This window comes from Macaca fascicularis, chromosome 1, assembly GCF_037993035.2.
Source record: "Macaca fascicularis isolate 582-1 chromosome 1, T2T-MFA8v1.1".
Lineage (NCBI taxonomy): Eukaryota > Metazoa > Chordata > Mammalia > Primates > Cercopithecidae > Macaca > Macaca fascicularis.
The window spans coordinates 5734066-5754077 of record NC_088375.1 but is presented as its reverse complement, the minus strand read 5'-3'; the positions used below and the strand labels follow the sequence as shown (position 1 = coordinate 5754077).

The window sequence follows — 20012 nt, the reverse complement described above, 5'->3', positions numbered from 1 at the left end:
TAAAAGTGATATTTATTTTTGTAAATTACAGTTGGAAGCTTGTGGTGGCATTGATGGTGCTTTTTCTGAATGTTGTACACTTAGGTTTTCCAGTTACACGAATTGTTTTGGGGGAGCTTATACATCTGTTCCCATCCTCTAGGGTGGGCTAGTTGCTATGTTATGAACCTTAACCTTTGCATATACCTCTGTTTTACATGGGAGGTCACAACTTGGTAATTCTATCTGATATTCAAGCAGATTATTACAAGTGCTCAGAAGACTAATATAGTTAGCATTTGATTTGAAAGGGACAAAGACCAATTAATAGTTTTCTGAAACTATACTTAATATTTCATCAGGCAAGTAAGGTTGCTGCCACTTAGTTAACTGGGATGCCAAGGAATTGCTAAAAGAATCAAATTAGTACACATTATTACACATATTTACACACATTGAACTATTTCAAACCAGTATTGCTGGAATAAAGACAAAATAATACTGTGTATTTACATAACACCATAACACCTTTCATCAGAAAAATCTCAAGCCTTCGCAAACGAACTGAGCTGCACAACACCCTGTGAGGTGTGTAGGAAGTAAGGTAGAACAATAAACAAGAAGTTGATGAAGGGAAAAGGCAGGCAGGCAAGCGTGCTTGCATAGGGTGAGCGAGACTCCTGCTGGATGACCCACTGCATTCAGGTCCTGGTCGCCCCATCCTGAGGACACCTAGATTGAAAGCTCCAGTACCTGTCACAGCTGATTATAGACTTGAGTATTCTTCCAGGTGTTGTTTTTCCATTCTAATGTCTGCATTTGCATTGAATTGACTGGACAGAGATACCGCATTCCTCCTCTAGGGGGCTGTAACAGTGACTCCCAGTGTGACTGATCATTTGATCATTCTTTCACTTTCCCTAGGGCCGACTAAATACAGTTTCCTTTCTTTTTCCTTAGCCAGATTTTTTTTTACTAAAGTGTGACAGTTTATTCTCTAGAAATGCCTAGAGATGGCTGGGTACATGCTAGTCCCTGGGAAAGGCACGGGTGAGTCATGGTCTCTTTTGGGAGGGTCAGGGCTGGTGGGAACAAATTCATGCCCAGGCCTGCCTCAGTGGCTGCCATGCCCAACGCCTCCCTTGACAGGTCTGGCCTGGCACCGTGACCAGAGAGAGCTGACCAGGCCTTCTGTGGAGCATCTGAGACAGGCCTGGAGCTGGAGGCAGTAGCGTGCCAGGAGAACCAATGTGAACACAGGAATAGCAACAGGCCAATGGGAGTCGTGAATTTTGCTGTTAGAATTTTGGAAGAGCATACATTAACATCTTTAAATCAATTTTGAATGGACTCTTCTATTGGATATTCAAAAAGTTTAGTCCTGAAACTTAGTACTCATTCAGTTATCCCATGCAAAGGATTTATTCACCTCATCCTTTGAGAAAAAGAACTTTCTGTATGTTAGTCTTTCACACAGCCTCTGTTTCAGCTTCACCTTTCAGATTTTCCGATAATTTAGGTGTCACAGATACCCACGATAGGATCATTTTTCAGACACTATAATTTAAATGTCTCTGAAATGTAATAAATAGAGCTTTGTCTGGGTTTTGGAAATAATATTTTCTTCCCAAACAGCTGTTCATTTGTATTAACAGTTTTTTCTGTCTCTAACAGAAAGGCATCATTTCTTTTTTATGTTTAATCTCATCTGCCTTTTCATCATGTTAACTGTGTTCAGTCTATTGTCGTGGTATTATTTTAATATCCTGGCGTACCACAGGCAGATGACTAGCATGACCTCAGGGCTTTCTGAAGACAAGATACCCCTCATTTTTCCATAGCCTGTTCTAGGGCCGACTATCACTCTCTCTCTTAGTGGGGTTGGCTAATTTCATTACCTATTCAATTCTTCTGAGAACATTCTGGTAAAAGCATTGCAGTAGCAATGCAGTAGGAGCAAGTCTTTGCTCCTGTATTTAACTGGCAAAGCAAAGGACTTTGGTTTTCATTTTGGGGGCCCAAGTTAACACCCAAAGGATGGCAATTTGTGAGGCTGTGATAAAGATGGTGAGAACTGGCATTTGATATATAGCAACATTTGATTTATTTGATATCTGTGATCTTCTAACAACCTTGTGACGTAGGTAGAAGAATTATTGTTAAAATTAAATTTTACTTTGAAGAAATTCAGGCCCAGAGAGGCTAAATGTCGCAGATTCCCGTGGCTGGTAGGCTGGGCCTCATACCCTTTCCTACTTAATGCCTCTGAGACTCATCGAAGAGAAGAGTAGTTAACAGTGCGGGTTCTGAACCCAGACAGTTTAAGTTCGAATCCCGTCTCTACTATTTCTGTGCTATGCGATTTGAGGGCAAGCTCCTTAACATGGGTGTCAACTTCTTCCTCTCTAAAATTGTAACAGTTGTGTTACCTGTGTCACAGTCTTCTCTCAAGGACTGAATGAGTCATTACACAGACATGTTAAGAACAGTGCAGGGCACATAGTAAGTACTCAACAAACATTAGCCAGGTGAATTGTTTCCAGTGTCCAGCACAGGAAGCAGCCCGTAATAGGAAATCAGCCTGTGTTATGCCTGGGAGGTGATATTCCACAGGTCCTATTCAGTATAGACAAGCTGACTAAGGAAGGCGCTCAAGTCCGGCAGGGAAAGTTCATTCTGCCCGTACTGTTAGCAGAGTTAGAATATAACAATACTTCTGTTTTTGCGGTACAACCCAGGACTATTCCAGCCTATTAAATTAATGAGAGGCAAATAATTGACAGTGTCTGCCATTGGGGAACCGGGTCTCACTCTGGGTGGAGCAGTTAATATGCAGGTCTCCACTCTGGAGGGATAGGAGTGCCGCTTCCACATGTTGCATTCCAGAATCCTTTCTAGATGCCTTCAAGATTTATACCCTTAAAATTGGAAACCTGTGGGGCGCCTTGTGCCCAGACAGCACTAAATTCCAAGTAACGCATCTCCATTCACAACCTATTGTGTGCAGACCCTCCTGGACACTGCTGTTGACCGTTGACTGATTATGTGATCAAAGATTGGTGAATCTGGAAGCCCTGGAGGGGTAGCAAAGGCTTTCATTTTTTTGTTTGTCTTTTTACATCCTGTTCCATGTTCCACTTTGAACTGGATTGAAGTCAGCAGTGAAATCAGGAGTGTGGAAGCTGTGGTACCAGAGGAGAAAACCAGTGAGAGAGACTTGGCTTATGGCAATCAGTCCAGCTCCAGTCAGATTAAGGAGACACCAGTGAGGGAGTGAACAGAATGATAGAGAACAACCCAGCTGAGATTCCAGCATCCTTGTCTTCTGTCATCAGATACAAGAGGAGAGTTCACAAGAGAAGCCCAGTGGCTTCATTCAGAGAGAGTTGTCTGGTTAAGCACATATGTACGCCACAAATCCACATTTGAGTTCCACCGGTTTACATTTCTTCATGTCAGCATCTGATCAGGAACCTTCAAATGTTCTAGCCTCCTGTGCAAATAATTTTGATTTGGAAGCCTTCTCTGGATAGTTCACTTTTACTGAAAGACTATTCTCTTGATAAGAAATTTCTGACAATTTTAGTGATGTTAAATCAGATTCCACATATATAATGACAGCTTTGTTGGTGTGTATTCATGTGTGAAACATTGAAACACATGTCATGTCCTGCCATCTTATAAAGAACAGTGCCTTAATGTTTAACTATGCTGTAGGGAGCACCCAGCATTCATACACATGTATGAGTGTGTGTCAACATACATAGGATGATTGAACCATGAACTCTGTAAAGTTTGGTAGCATACACAGAAATTTAGTAAGGAAAGGATTTTTGTGCTACAAAACTTCCTTGTCAAATGCCCAGTAGCTTTAGATGAGTTCCACCCAAGAACATTGTTGTATGGACAAAAGAGAACAGGATTTTCCAGCCATTGCTACAATAATAGGTTTAGAAGACAGATCTGCGATCGTGTTCCAGCTTTACCACTTAGTACCCGTGTGAAGTTAGGCAAGATATTGTAGCATCTTCCAGCCTCAGTTTCCCAGTCCATAAAATGAGGATCATAATATTATCAATAATATCTTCTTCAAAGGGTTGGTGTTAATTTTTTTTTTTTTTTTTTTTTTTGAGACAGTCAGCTCTGTCACCCAGGCTGAAGTGCAGTGGTGTGATTTTGGCTCACTGCAACCTCCACCTCCTGGGTTCAAGCAGTTCCCCTGTCTCAGTGTCCCAAGTAGCTGGAACTACAGACGTCCACCACCACGCTCAGCTAATTTTTGTATTTTTAGTAGAGATGGCGTTTCACCATATTGGTCAGGCTGGTCTCGAACTCCTGACTTCAGGTGATCCACCCGCGTCGGCCTCCCAAAGTCCTGGGATTACAGGAGTGAGCCACCATGCCCGGCCTGATGTTAAGATTTTAAAATGGGGCCAGGTGCAATGGCTCATACCTGTAACTCGGTGCTTTGGGAGACCAAGGTGGGAGGATCACTTGAGCCCAGGAGTTTGAGGCTGCAGTGAGCTGTGATCACGCCAGTGCACTCCAGCCTGCATGACAGAGGAAGACCCTGTCTCTAAAAACATTAATTAATACAAATAAAATGGCTGAAAAAGCATTTAGCACAGTAACTGCACATAGAAAGGGCTCAATACATGTTGTTTATTGCTTTTGCTATTTTTATTACTGAATCACAATGACCTCATTCATTAGATAGAAGAAATACTTCCTACGTAACAGAGCTGGGTGTCAGAGTTGACTGAGCTAATGTATGTGAAAAGCACTTTGTATATGCTCTGAAGCACCCTGTGAAAATAATGGTTGTATGTTTATTTACTGAGGATCTACTAAGCACCAGTCACTTTATATACTCTCCAATTCTCACAACAATCTTGTGAGAGATATAGTATTATTTTATATGGCAAATGGGGAAACAGGCTTACAAGGATTTGCTTAGGATCATGCTCAGATTTCGACCCAGATCTGTTTTATTTTAAATTCAGATTCATCCTTCTACATAGCCACATATCAATAATGATAACCTTGAGAATTGCTAATAATAGTTTCTTGACTTTATTAATGGTTGAATTGGACTCATATTATCTATTTTAGGCTGATTTGTCATTTTTTTGAGTAGTATAGCATCCGATGCTTGCTTTTTTTGTTAAAATGTATGATTTTGATGAAATGCACTTAATACATCCTCACTCACAAATTGTGTATGTAGCTACCTACAAAAAATATTTGTAGCACTAAGTCCTTGGCTATGAAGGCAGTTCCAAATAAAAGAACATGTCAGCAGAGTCCTAGGCAATGGCAGTGCGGTTGAAATACACATGCTGTCCTCAAGGTGAATAATTTGAAGGGCATATTTTTTGAATGGATAAATTCTGATTTTTATTATAATTTTCAATGCTTTTTCAGTCACTCCTCATGTTTTTACATTTTAGTTACATGAATTTTCATTCATATTGTGGATTACAAGTAAACTGAATTTACAATTTGATGCCCCTGCCTGCATACTAATGATAACTAGCTTATTGCTCACCAGCTCACAGTGATCTGCTCAGATTGGCATATTGGACCCCGGGCATATTCATGAGGTAATGTATCTGCCTGCGAGTGCATGTGTGCATCTGGAACCTAGCGTATTGTAGGGAGATAGGCATGGCCTTTTCGGTGTGGTCCCTTCCTAGCTACAGGGCTTTGTGAACGTGTTCTTTTTTTTTTTTTTTTTTAATCTTCTAAGCCTCAGTCTCCTCATCTATTAAATTGGAATAATGATACCCATCTCTCAGAGTTTCTTGGCAAGTAAAGGGTACTTCAGATAATGTGCACCATACTCAAAACATGTAACTTCCCTTTCCACCCTTCTTTGTTACAAAAAACAAACAAGTATAGCAACAGTAGAATATTTGCTTTGCTTTTTCACTGGATCATAGTTCCACACACATGAAAAACCATGTCTGGTTAACCAACACAAGGTCTAAACAGATTTACAAGGGGATCAGATGCTTCCCCTTTCACCTGCCTGAGATGAAGGCACCAATGAGGCTGTCCCATGTGTGCAGTGCCTTCTGCCCAGATGTGGCACAAGTGCTCCAGCTGCCCCTGACGGGACTGGGGCCTCAGAATCCCCTTTGCTCTGCCTTTTGGGTTTTTGCCCCTAAAGCATCCTGGTCATCATCACTCACATGTGCTTACCAGGTTTCCCTTCTAGTTCAGAGGAAACCCATACTTTTCACCTGTGTCTTTTTGATCCCTGGCATTTTTCTAATGCCCCCACTTTTCCCAACTGCTCTTAGTTACAAATGGCCAGATTTCAGTCATTAGGAGAGTAGGAATTTTTTTCTTTTTCTTTTCCTTTTTCTTTTTTTTTTTTTTTTTTTTTTTGCAGCCTGTCTCACTGGGGGCTGGATTCCAAGGAAGCAGCCCGTGCACTCACAGGCCAGGAGAGCCAGGATTTCAACGGTGTCAACAATCTTTGCTCATCATACCAAAAAAGCGCTGTGTCGGTGCCGACTCATTAGCATACAGCCGTGCTGTGCTTGCTAACAAAGCAGGCTCTGGGTATCTGCTAGTTTCTCAGCTTGTCTGTCTTCCTTGACCGAAAAGAGGAGAAGAAATAGATTCAGGCAAGGGTGCTGTCCCCCTCCTGTGGCAAGAAAGCATCACAAGGATTCCCAGAGAGAGCGAGCTTTGAAGTGGTGTTAAAGTCACCATCCTTGGGAGAAAGGAGACTGTCCACCCTTTGTTTTTCTGATCTTCTTTTATAGCATCAACAAGCAAAAGAAAAATCGCTATGTTCTCCAGTTAAAAATGATCGAGCCCTGCATGCTTCCTGGTCGTCTCTTTCGTTGTTGTTGTTGTTGTTGTTGTTGTTGGAGTGCATAAGAAGAAATATCTGTATAGGCAGAGGTACACAAGCATGCTCTCCCCTCGGTCTGTCTCTCTATCCCTCTTTTGTTGGGGGGATGGAGGGAAGAAGAAACGTACAAGCAGATGTGCTGCTAGATCTACAGGCTTCTGCCAGCCATATGGCATCTTAAGGAAAGATGGTTGGAGCGTCTGGATTAGCAGAGTCGGGATGGGAAGCCATGTGTCGTGTTGGTACAGGCAGTTGTTTGAGCTCTCTCTAAATGGCTTCAGGAGATTGTGTAATGGAACAAATGGTCCTGCGAGCCCAGGAACAGCCTTGCCGCTGCTGGAGAGGCAATTGGCCCTCGGGCGGGTACTGCTTCCCTTTTTCCCCCAGTATTATGTATTCTTCATTTAATGTTCTTCGAACTCTGAGACTTGACTCGGAACTTTTCAACTTATTACGTTCGTGGGTTCTGTCTGCTCTGTGTCTGCCTGAACTCTACTCTCTCCCTAATCTGGTAATTAATAATGCCCCAGTCCTCTTCTGTGCCCTCTCCCTCGGCCCTCCACAGGGGGTCCGGGCTCAGCAGGCCAGCCTTTCGTGCCTCTTGACAAAGGCCTTTTCGGAGGAGGCTGCTCTGCTATTAGGGGTTGGGGAGTGGAGGGAGGATGTATCCACCCATCAGAATTCCCGGAAGCTTCAGGAGATGGAAAATCTTCCATTTCTTAATGAGTAAACTGAGAGCGTTATGTGGTCCCAGGTGTTAAGCACATGAGAAATATGTACCGTCACTATTTTGGACCTCATGTGTGGCATTTAAAAAATTATTCTAATTTCATACTAGTGAAAGCATTGAACTATTAGGTCACACGTGCCATTTACTCAGCAATTGGAGACCTCAGGACTCTACTCTCTAATACATAATTTAAATACTGTATTAATATACTGTAAATTGGAGAATTGAAACACTGTGAGGCTGGCAACACATGGGCAGTATTTCAACTGTGGTCAGGTTCTCAGGCCATTCTTACTTGGGGAGGCTGGAGGTGAAAGGAGCAGTGAGACCTCACAGCTAGAACAGATCTGGTGAGTTTCTTCTCTTAGGAAGGCTCTTTGGACATTTCAGCTGCGTATTAGGGCAAACAGATCTTGTTTTGTTGGTGTTTCAGGGTCATTGCATATGCAGTGCAGTGTCTGTAGCTGCTAAAATAGTTAGGTCTGCCTCCTCCCTGGGATAGATAACAACGCCTGAGGCTCCAGGTGTATCATACGTTGTGCTTAATGGAAGATAAAATGGCTAGTTGACTCAGTCAAAGAACCCGTCCATTTATCTGACTAAATCATCAAACCAGTTTGAATTAAGTCATCAGTTTGAGTCCCTGAGAGTAGCTGGTCAGTACCTGGTGGGCGTTTTTGTTTGGTTGTCTGTTTCTAAGTCCAGGACTGGAGAAAGAGGTCAGTACCTGGTTTGTGCTGCACGCCATGGGGGCAGAGTGCCCTTCTTCCTTTCTCACAGGCAATGACCCCAACTGCCCAGGACCCCAACAACGGGAGCAGGTAAGAAGTGCAGCTTCCAGGTTAAAAATCAGTTCACCTGTGGTCAGCTGTGTCCAGGCATCCAGGTTAAAAATCAGTTCACCTACGGTCAGCTGCGTCCAGGTTAAAAATGAGTTGCCTGTGGTCAACTGTGGGAGATAGGAAGCTGTCATGCCTATTGCAGCTTCCCTCAAAGGTACTTTGAGCAATGAAAATACATTCTCATTTATTTGCTGTGGAACAATGCAAAGCCTTCCCCAAAAAAAGAAATGAAACCTGGAGAATGTGTGACTGAACTCTAGTAGGAGAAAAGGACACAAGTCTAGAAATCTCAAGTGTCTTCAAACTGTTATTATTTGTATGGACTTGTGACTCCAGCAAACAACTTTTACTATCTTAAACAAGGTCATCTGAAAATCATTTGAAGATTGTTACCAAATTCCTTCGTAAATATTTTCTACAAGCATAAATGTCAACCAGAAATTTCAGATAAGGTACTATTTCTCCTGTGTGAATTCTTTGTGTTTAAAATTCATCTCATATACATAGGTTTTAAAACACGTTTTTAAATTTTCAGAGCTCATTTCATGCTGAACATGTTAAGTGCTAGGATATTCTTACTTTGTCTTCCGAGTTTAGGATCTGTGCGGGGGTGAGGGGGGTATCTGTAGAAAGCATAATTTTGATTGTTATCCACCAATTGGAAGAAATCACTACTTTAATCCCTTTTACCTTCCAAGTGTACATGGTCCCAAATTTGTCAGTCTTAGAATTTCTTGAAACAATGCAATTAAACTGCAACATATTTCCTAACATTCTTAATTAAGACAGTGACTGAAAAATGTAGATTAACAGAAGTTACTGTTTTTATCAACATATTTTCTCTCTCTTTCCCGCCACCATCACATCCCCCTCCCCCCACCCCTTTTTGCTTTAAATGTCTGATGTCAGTTTCATCCACATGTACATTATGCACATGGCACTGAAGAAACAAAGTAAAAAATTCTCTTTTAATTCTGAGCTGCATGCCCAGCGCCACATGCACTGTCTGTTACATGTCGCTTCTTATGAGGTTCATGCTGGGAAGTTTCTTTTTAAAGGCGAAGTGTTTCTGAAGGAAAGAGTTCAGGTTGGGCAGATTGTGTTAGAAAAATCTTACTGTCTCCGAGTGGAATTAATATACTGATTATTCTGTGCAGGCTCAAACTGGCAGCGTGTGCAAAAGTTCAAGAGTGTCTGGGAATTGAAATATGGAGGAGAAAGCGGGAGAGTGAGCAGAGACAAAGAATTGGAAGTAGGGCTCAGAAGTGAAACTAAACGGTAACTTTGTAAAGAGGGGAAGGGAATTCAAGTATGAACAACTGTCATGAAGCAGTACTGACTGAAAATATTTTTATGGATTCAGGAAGCCCCATTTTCCATGGCACTTTTTAGGAGTGGTCTTAAAAATGAGTTTGGTTATTGGAGAAGAGTTGACGGGGGCGGTGGGAGGGGGGCAGAAATACTTCTCTGAGTTCTGAAGGTCCTTGCCAGTTTCAATTAAGTCACATGAGAAGCTTAATCACTAACATAGAAATGTCAACGGGTTGCAGTATTTCTTTGACCTGTTAGCCAAGATTTTTTTTTCCTGTTTATTAAAATTTGAGTCCTCCATGATCACTGACAAACAATGATTCATTTGTTTACAAATAAGGAATTAAAAGGTAAGAAAAGCAAATGCAATCACGCAGCACCTTTCCCATCGCGGGGAAATCAACCTTTTTACTCATTGCCTCTCAGGGGAAAGAACTTGGGACGTGAGCATGGAGTTAATGAAGCTTTCACCCATCTCCTCCTCTCAACCGTCATCCCGGTTTAATCCTCTCCTTCTGCCAAAGTCCAGAGGCCCTGCGAGCCCCCGCGGAGTCGCCTGAGCCAGATGCTCCGCACCCAGCCTCCCCAAGCCCCGGCCGGCTGTCCTCCAGGTGCGGGCTCCGGGCCCTCTCGCGCGGCTTCGCTGCTCGGCGGAGCCCGGGCCTAGTATCCAGAGGCGAAGCAATCGGGAGGTCTGGGTGGGCAGGGAGGCCGAGAGGACCATGCACCGCCCGGTGGCGCTGAGCCCTGGCTGCCTAGGCCACCCTGCCCGGCGAGGGAGAGGGATATCTCCTGCCTGGAGCGCTCCGCGGTGGCCCGAGAGCAGGTGCTGGCGTGCGGGAGGCGCACGTGGAGCCCTGCGGTCTGTTCCACCTGCAGAGGCAGAATTGCCCAGCGTGGGGTGGAAGGCGGGCTGGGAGCTCCCGGGATGCGGCGTGGCAGCGGAGGGCTCGGCTAGATGCGCTCCTCGGACTGGCTAAGTAAAGGAGGAGGCTCCTCCTGAGCGTGCACAGCCGCTCCTAACTCCCTCAACGGAGTTTCACTCAACTCCGAGACTGCAGCATTTTATTGGCAGCATTTAGAATGGGGGAAAAATCTACCTTCTGTTTAGCAGTTGCTCTTTTCTGAAGCAGAAAATATCTCTAGGGATGACATAGTAATAGGGGACCCCATTGCCATGTGGGTCAGGGATTGGGAGAATGTCCGGATCCTGCCAATGCACCTCTGTAAAAGGTGGCATTCAGCCTGGGAGGAGAGGAGCTGGCAGGGCAGGCCCCTCCCAGACACGCACAGGCCCTAAGCCCTGTCCTAGAGTCCCTCTCCTGTTGTCATTTGCTATCAGGGCAGTTCTCCTGCCACTAATCCTTGCTTCTCCCAACACAGCCAAGAGACAGGCATATAGCAGTGAATACTGTCTGGATGATTTCGCATGTCTGGGTCTGGGGTCTTTCTATTGCCTGCAGGGGTTTCCTAGTCTACCCAGCAGGCACTCACCAGGAGTGGGGGCTGTGACTGGGACCCATGGCCTGTGCTGTGAGGGGTGAGGGGCCACTGTGTACTGTCACCGGGAGCAGCCCCGAAGAAGGCCCCTGCTCCCGCTTCCTTACAGCTGGCTCTTCCTCAGGAAATCTTAATGTGGGAAGGATGTGTGTGGGACTCCATAAGCAACACTAACCCAGTCCTGGGGAGAGACAAAGCTCTTGCCCTCTATCAGACCATCCTCGGAGATCTCTGGGGCCTCTGAGTTGAATCCCAGGCCCTCCCCTGCTTTCGCGAGGATGCAAGGCTTGTGCACATAGAGGGTTTCTGATTGGAACACCTAAAAGTTGATTGATGACAGAGAGATGGTGCTAAACTGGCATATTCCAATCTTGGTATTTGTTCTTTGTCACCTTCCTCAAGGCTCAAGGTGCTTTTTGGGCTAAAATGGGGCATTCTGTGAATGTGTGCTACTTTTGAAAAATAGAGGAAGGAGTGTTGGAAGCCTAGACTGGTTCTCTTGCCACTCCTCAAAAAGCAAAATTTTGCAGCCCAAATATTAAAAATTGACTCCGCATATTCCTTCTCCCCCACAGTGGCACACAACTGGGCAGGCTCCATCTCGTCTGCTGCTGGAGCCCACTAGAAACCAAATGAGCCCTCCAGCAGGCCTAATCACTCTGATCTGTCATGGACCTTCTAGCTGGAAGAGTTATGCCATCATATTATCCCAACACTCACCACTGTGTGGAGGACCCCCTTTTACTAAATGATTTATTGCTCTTTGCAGAATTCCTTTGGCTGCAGATTTTATTTCTGAGTCACTGTGTTCAGCTCAATTGGTCGCCTTCAGTTACCGTGGCAACCAGCAGATGGGGTTCTTTGACAAGGGTCAGCGGGGAGGCTGCCTTGGTTTAGACAGAAGAGGAGCTAAATAAAAAGCTTTCAGCATTGACAGTTCTGTAGTGGATGGCCAGGAGTTGTTATCAGATTACTTGCATTAAAACCTAATTAAGATGTGTGCCAATAAGTGAGCTGTAGTGATTGAATCTGGTTACTTAGCTGCCGTGGGCCCAATCTTATTCCATCACACCTCTGTGGCTAGTTTGACTATCCCAAGAATGGTCAGATATGAAGGAAATTGAGGAAGATCTCACCACAGTGTGGAACGTGACATACTCTGGGACCACAACAGGAGGGTTTTAGTCTCTGGGAGCACCAGGAAGACCCCATTCAAACAGAAACTTCCTGAAAACACAGCAGTGTGTCCCCCAAACCCAAGATGGCAATTGAACAGGACCTCCATGCATCTGATAGTTCCATGTCTTCCGTTAAGACTATTGGTGATTTAATTGCAAATAGCATTCAACAAAAAAAAAACTGGCCTGTAATCATTCTGGGTTAAAGAAGTCTAAATAGAGACATGCCAACTAAGTATGAAGGATCTTTTCTGGAGTGGGAAGAAAGGAACATTATTGGGCCAGTCAACAAGATTAGAATCCAATTCAGTAGGTTGGATGAAACTATTAGGTCAATATAAAATTGACTGTAGTTGTTAATATACTGTGGTTCTCTAAGAGAATACCTTTATCCTTAGGAAATACACACTGTAGCATATAAGATAAAAGGGCAATGGTGCATGCAGCTTACTGTCAACTGGTTCTGTACACACACACACACACACACACACGGAGAGAAGGGAGAGCATAATAAATCAGATGGGGCAAAACTATTACAATAGGTGAGTTTGGATAAAGGGTATGTTGGTATTCTCTAATATTCTTGCAACTTTTTATAAGTTTGACATTATTTCCAAATAAACCAGTTTTTAAGGACGGCTTTAGGGTGAGGTAGGGTATGGTGTGCATGGCAGTGTGGGTTTTCCTGCTGGTGCTTCTTTATGGCCTTGAGCTACATGCAGCATAGATATTACTCTGCAAAGATTCTGATTTTCAACCATTTCCATTCCTCTGTCCCATTTCCTTTGCACAGTGGGGCTATCCTCACCATGACTCTGTTCTTGCTTGAGACAAAGCTGATTAAGGTAACTCTTGCTTCAGGCAGATGGTCTTCTAGGTTCTTCAAAGTCTAAGATTCATAACGTGTCAACTGCTGTCACTCTTGTTTCATGGTGTCAGGATCCTTTATTCATGCTCAGTCTTCCAAAGGTGTTACAAACTCAGCCTTGGTTAGATAGCACTTGTATTTTAAGAAGGTTACAAGGTAGTGATACAACAGATCTAATGGACCTAAGATGAAACTCTGCCTCCTTTTTGGTAGAAGCACTGTTTTAAGAAGTTGGTCTTTGACGAGCTTCGGTGACATTGTCAGAGGCTTTAGGGTCCTGTCGGAGGCAGCAGTGCTGGAGCTTGAAGAGCTGAAAGTGTCCCCTTGGCCATGGGCCCATTCACTGGGTATTCACTGGGGGCCTCTGTGGCACTGTGGGTTTCCCAACATGGCCTTCCAAGCTTCTGGCCTTTTTTGCATCCTTCGTGCCAACACCAGTCTATGGATGAGATCAATTGTGTCTCAAAGTGTGGTTTCCAGAGTACGGTCCTCAAACTGTTACTGGTCTGGGATGAGGCAAGAACTGAAATTGCGTCAGAAATTTTCCAAGCAATCAAACACTGCTTCTTCCTTTTTCTTGTACTCCACAAAACCATTAGACTGCAATAGATTGGAAATTTTAAAAGAATTAAAATCAAATTGGGTTCTCCTCACTGAGCTCACTGGAGAAGCCCTGGCCTAGGGATTTCTCTCTCCTCTGGCCCCCAGGCCTCGGAAAAGGAGCTGGTGTCAGCTGCGCCCGGAAGATTGCCCCGCGCATTCTGTCTCTCAGGGTCCTTCCCTGAAATTCTTATGTTTCACATGGAATAGAAGAACGTCGGGCCTTTCAAAGAAGGATTTTGAGATGCTGCAAAGCTCACTGGATTTGGAGTCAACAGATGTGGGCTGTAGCGCCAGATTTACTACAGACAGGCTGCCTGACCTCGGGCAAGTCACTTATACTTTCTTGGTTTCACCATAATGGGCTGAACTGAGTGTTCTCCAAGGTGCCTCTCAGCCCTAACATAATATGATTCTTTTGATGAGAAGAGCAGGATTTGATCTCCCCCATCACTTGGGGGCATCCCCAAGGAGCCCCCTGTTCTTCCTCTGCAGGCAGCCAAGGCTAATTAGGAATCTGAGAGAATGAGCCAGGAAAGGGGCAGTACAGGACATACATGCTCTTCATTGAAGGTGGTTACCCCATCCCGTACTGCACGATCCTCAGGAAAATTCCTCTATTGAAACCATTATCGAATAGGATAGATTTAGGCAAAGGAAATTTAAACAGCAAACCAGCCACTAAAAGTGCCTTAATGTGACGCCTGTAATCCCAGCACTTTGGGAGGCTGAGGTGGGCGGATCATGAGGTTAAGAGATCAAGACCATCCTGGCCAACGTGGTGAAACCCCATCTCTACTAAAAATACAAAAAAAAAAAAAATTAGCTGGGCATGGTGGCGTGCACCTGTAGTCCCAGCTACTTGGGAGGCTGAGGCAGAAGAATCGTTTATTTGAACCCGGGAGGCAGAGGTTGCAGTGAGCCAAGATTGTGCCACTGCACTCCAGCCTGGCCACAGAGTGAGACTGTCTCAAAAAAAAAAAAAAAAAAAAAAAAGTGCCGTAATGTTCTGAGCGAGAGTAATGGGCTAGAGCGTGTTCCGGAAGCCTCAGCACACTGCTTGTTCTCGCTGATAGGACCTCGTTCATGAGATGGAATTATGTAAAATGCCACAGCAATGGTTAAGTGTTAGAACAAAGTAATACAACTTTACATTAACATGGTTTATTCACTAGAATTAATGACCTAGAGCAGTAATCGTGTTTTCAAAACTTCAGCTTGCTGACTAGGTGTATTGCTATGTAAATAGCTAGCGATATTTGAAGATAGGAACACAGTAAAATCTGTAAAGTAATAGGATTGTAGAAATATGGAGCTGGAAGAGAATGTAGTCATCTAGCCCCGAGGCTGGCAAACTTTAAAAGGTCAGGTAATAAATATTGTAGGCTCCATGGCCATATGGTCTCTGTCGCAGCTACTCGGCCGTTATGGTGCAAAAGCAGCCATAGACCAAACGTGAATGAATGGGCATGGCTGAGTTTCAATGAAAGTTTATTTAGGGGCACTGCAAGTTGAATTTCATGCAGTGTTCACATATTATACTCCTTTTGATTTTTAAAAAATCATTTTAAAATGTAAAAATCACTCTCAATTGGCAGATCATACAGAAACAGGCAGTGGCCTGCAGTCTGAAGTGTGCTGACCTCACTTCTAGTTTTCTCCTCTCATTTCACATGTGAGGAAACTGAGATTCAAAGTGATCACAGGATTTACTTAAGTTCTCATGACTGATGCCAGAGTATTTTAGGAGCAGACTAGGAGAGTTTTCATATAGACAGTTGGTTGTTTTGATGATGAAAATTGAAGCCACACAAAGATTATTCTCCAGAAGAACTCATTTTGTATATGTGATTAATACTGTGAATTAGAATGTACCAGTAGTTCTCATGCTTAAGTATTCATCAGAGTCATCCAGAGGGCCTTACTAAAACGCATGCTGCTGGGCCCCACCCTCAGAGCTGATGGTTCAGAAGGTCTGGAGATTACTTATATTCTTAGTTTTACAAATGGAGAACCTGAGGTTGAGAGAGACATTCAGTTTCGGGCTTAAGGTAAAATAGCTAGCTTGTGATAGGGTTTTGAACCCATGTCCCCCATTTCCAAGTTCAGCACTCATAGGATTAGGATTAGAGCTACAGGTAATCATCAAGCAGAGAGGCAGGACTGGAGTTTTGTTTAGAGAGATCCTTCTAGTCTAGCTGTTGTGGGGAGTATGGATTACAGGGGGCCGTGTGGAAGCACACAACTCTATGAGAAGGCTGTGCAGGAACCTGGATGTGAAGTGCTGGCAGCTGGACTTCAAGAGTGAAGGTCATGGAATGGATGGGTGGGATGGATGGGTGGATGGATGAGTGGGATGGATGAGTGGGATGGATGGTGGGATGGATGGATGGATGGATGGTGGGATGGGTGGATGGATGGGATGTGTGGATGGATAGGTGGGATGGGTGGATGGGTGGGAAGGATGGATGGATGGGATGGATGGGTGGATGGGTGGGATGGATGGGTGGGTAGGATAGATGGGTGGGACGGATGGATGGGCAGGACGGATTAGTGGGATGGATGGATTGGTGGGATGGATGGATCGGTGGGATGGATGGATCGGTGGGATGGATGGATGAGTGGGATGGATGAATGGGGGATGGGTGGATGGATGGGATGTGTGGATGAATAGGTGGGATGGGTGGATGGGTGGGAAGGGTGGATGGATGGGATGGATGGGTGGGATGGATGGGTGGGTGGGATGGATGGGCAGGACGGATGGATGGGCAGGATGGATTAGTGGGATGGATGGATCAGTGGGATGGATGGATCAGTGGGATGGATGGATCGGTGGGATGAATGGATGAGTGGGATGGATGGATGAGTGGGATGGATGAATGGGGGATGGGTGGATGGGTGGGATGGATGGATGGGTGGGATGGATGAATGGATGAGTGGGATGGATGGATGAGTGGGGTGGATGGATGAGTGGGATGGATGGTTGGATGGGTGGATGGATGGATGGGTGGGATGGATGGATAAGTGGGATGGATGGATGGGGGATGGATGGGTGGGTGGGATGGATGGATGGATGGATGGATGGATGGATGCATGGATGAGTGGGATGGATGGATGGGTGGGGTGGGATGGGATGGGATGGGAGAGGTTCAGAAGGCCTAAAGGGCTCATCTGTGGAACCAGGAGACTCAGCCGTGGGGATGGTGACTAGGGGTGGTCCCACCCACATGAGAGGGTCACAGAGAGAGGAGCATTGAGAGATGACTCCACTGTGTCAGGTGGCGAGTTTGAAGTGGGCTTGGAAATGCAGGGAAGAGGCCCGAGGCTGAGATCAAGTGCTCAGGATCCTTGTCCTCTCCACTTGGAGTCATGAGTGTAGATTTTAAAAATCATGCAGGCAGAACGTTTCCAGTCAGGAGGGTGCTGACCCCAGCCCTGGGTCACACCAGCATTTGAAGGTCTGATGGAGGAGGAAGAGGTGCCTGAGACGATGGGACCAAAGGGGAGTGAGAGACCAGGACAGAGTCTAAGAAGGAGAGTGATGAGTCACACTGTGGGCCTTACTCTGTGGCCTTGGTGGCTTAGGTAATCCTGGCTCTGCCTTACCTTGTGTGCGCTTGGGCAAACGATCACTTCTCTGCACCTTGCTTCTCTCATGCATAAAATGCAGATGATAAATTAATGCATAGTATTATGAGGATTAAATTAGTTAAGGAATGTAAAATGCTTACAATGTGGGCATTTAGTAAATGCCCAGTAAACATTAGAGGAGGCCGCTGGGAGGAGTAGAAAAGTGAGTGCATATTTTACAGTTCATGTATTTGCACCTTTGAAATCCATATGTTGTTTGAAAAATGTTCTTCATTTCCATGAGGAGGACGCCACTCCCAGGGAAATAGTCTAAGCACTTTGAGAACACTTATCTAAGAGAAAGGACAATCTTTGCTGTAGTCAGAGGGACCACAGGGAGGAGGCTCTGGTCTGAAAACATTTCAGAACAAAAGATTTTACCATTACCACCAAAACCAAAACCAAAACAAAATCCAAAACAACAACAACAACTAAAACCTTCCACTGTAGTCTGTAGGTAGCTCCCAGGGGGAATTGTCCAGTGAAGCAAAAAACTCTCATTGAAAAACATATACGCATGAGGATACGGGCCCCCTCTGGGGAAGGAAGGGGCTGGCCTGGAGAAGAAATCCATTGGTAGTGGCCCTGTGGGGCTGGTGCTAGGTTCCCAAGTGTTCATTTGGTTATTATACCTCATAACTTATTTATACAGTGCATATATTTTGTATGTATCACATACAACATAAAAAAATTTAAATATATGTATTCACTTGCTTTCACAGTATTCATAGCAAATGAGTGTCTGAAGCATAGGACCAGAGCTGGCAGCTTGCACTGCTTCTGTTTTGCATAAGATATTTTCCCCAGCCCACTCAGCTCTATAAAGTTGTTTTGTATTTCACCACTTGCTCCATCTTATCTTGAAGCCTTGCATATTTTTTTAAATGCTGGTTCTGATCATGCTTGCAGGGTGTGGCTCAGAGGATCGCTGTTGGACCAATGGAGATCTGTCTGGGCCCAGCACACTTATGAGTCCCCTGTGATTTCATCAGCATCTGCCTTTAGAAACCTGGGCGTGTTTGTTCCCATGGTTACTGCTGCCCCTGACACGCCCGAAATTCCTGGCGATGCCCTTGTGTGGAAGGGGAGCCCGTGATGCCCATTCTACCCCTGCATAGGGCAGCTGCTTTTCTCCACCAGGGTCCCCAGTCCTGCCCAGGCAGGGGTGGCAGTTGTACATCTGCAGATCCTGAAGGACATGGACCCTGTGCCTGAGACGGCCACACTAGCCTGGGTGCGGGCTCCCTCAAGTGTCCTTCCTCATGGACCTGCGGGCCCTACCCTGTGTTGTAAGGGCCGGGGAGCACGGGGGCTTCCTGGGAGGAGGACCGGCTTCCTGCCCCTGATGGGGCCCGGCCACAGCTCCCAGGGCTCCATGACAGCACAGTGAAGATACCAGCCACATCCTGGGGGCCCTGGATGCAATCCCTGCCTGTTGTAAAGATGAGATAAAGGCGGGGGGAAAGAAGGGTCTGAATTAGGGGTTGAGCTCTGAAATCTGGCAATTCTGTGTTTCCTGCCGCATGGAGGGTGTGTGGTTCGCAGGCCGCGGGGCGCTTCTGCCAGCGGGGGCTGGTGCCTAAACACACTCCGCAGACCCCATGATGGCAAAAGCCCCTCGCCCTGTTCGTGACTTAATGCCTCCTAGAAGAAAAGGCTAAAACCAAGAAACACAGAACAAGAAATTGCACCCTCAAAGCGACAGTTGCTCTGAGACTGGAACGCTGAAAGAGGTTTCCAGGCCCGTGGCGATGGTGATGGGGGTGAAGGTCGCAGGTGGAGGGCACGGGGCGGCGGCTGCGGAGCCGGGGGAGGAGGCGGCGGGTGCCCGGGTCTCCCTCGGAGCGCGCCCCCTGGGCTGGGCGGCTGTCCCTGCCTCCCACCGGCGCCCTGGTCCCCGCAGCAGCTTCCCCGCCGCCACCCCGCTGCCTCGTCCCCTTTCTCAGCAAACAGCGGTGCCCGCTACGTGGGGGATCCTGGAGGCTGCTGAGCAGGAGCGCCCTCCTCGACCCGCCCCTGCTCCTGCCTCCACTCTTGCCTCGGGGGGAGGGTCTCAATCTTCTGCCTAAGGCGCCCTCCTCCCTCGGGAAGTCCGCTGTCCTCTGCCGTGAAGATTGCCCCTCTCTCCTCCAGGGCCTCCTCCCCAGCGGCTCCCACCCTCCGCACCCCATCTTGCGACCTCCCCGCCAGCCCAGCCCCTCACCAGAAGAGCCTCTCTCTCTTCCAGCCCCTGAAATCTGGCTTCTGCCCCAGCCAGGAGCCTGTGCAGGGCGCTTCGCCACCAGGTGGCATTTCCCACAAACCGGCCACTCTGCCCTGACCCCTCTCCTCCCTGGACCTCCATCTCCCAGTTTTCCTCCCTCCAGGATCCCACTCTCAAGTGTCTTGCCAGATTCCTGTCCGCTGCCAGCCCTTGAATACCGCGGTTCCTAAACCCCTATCCTGGGGCGAGCCCTGCCCTCTCACTGTAGAAGAGCTTCTCAGCCAGGGGGTCTTGCGGGCCGGA

At 46.1% G+C, this 20012-nt stretch overlaps 1 protein-coding gene across 33 annotated transcripts in view; it reads left to right on the top strand.

Moving 5' to 3' along the window:
• Nucleotides 1-20012, top strand: part of SDCCAG8 (SHH signaling and ciliogenesis regulator SDCCAG8) — a 250336-nt gene that overhangs the window by 213852 nt on the left and 16472 nt on the right. For 3 of the 33 annotated variants that reach the window (XR_012432919.1, XR_012432928.1, XR_012432803.1), the window contains 2 exons: nucleotides 9577-9697; nucleotides 10157-10341. The exons of 29 other annotated variants lie outside the window; for them this stretch is intronic. The gene's annotated coding sequence lies outside the window, so the exon portion shown is untranslated. Of the gene's footprint in view, nucleotides 1-9576; nucleotides 9698-10156; nucleotides 10342-20012 lie in introns of those variants that run through there. One more of the 33 variants, XR_012432838.1, reaches the window with a different exon arrangement.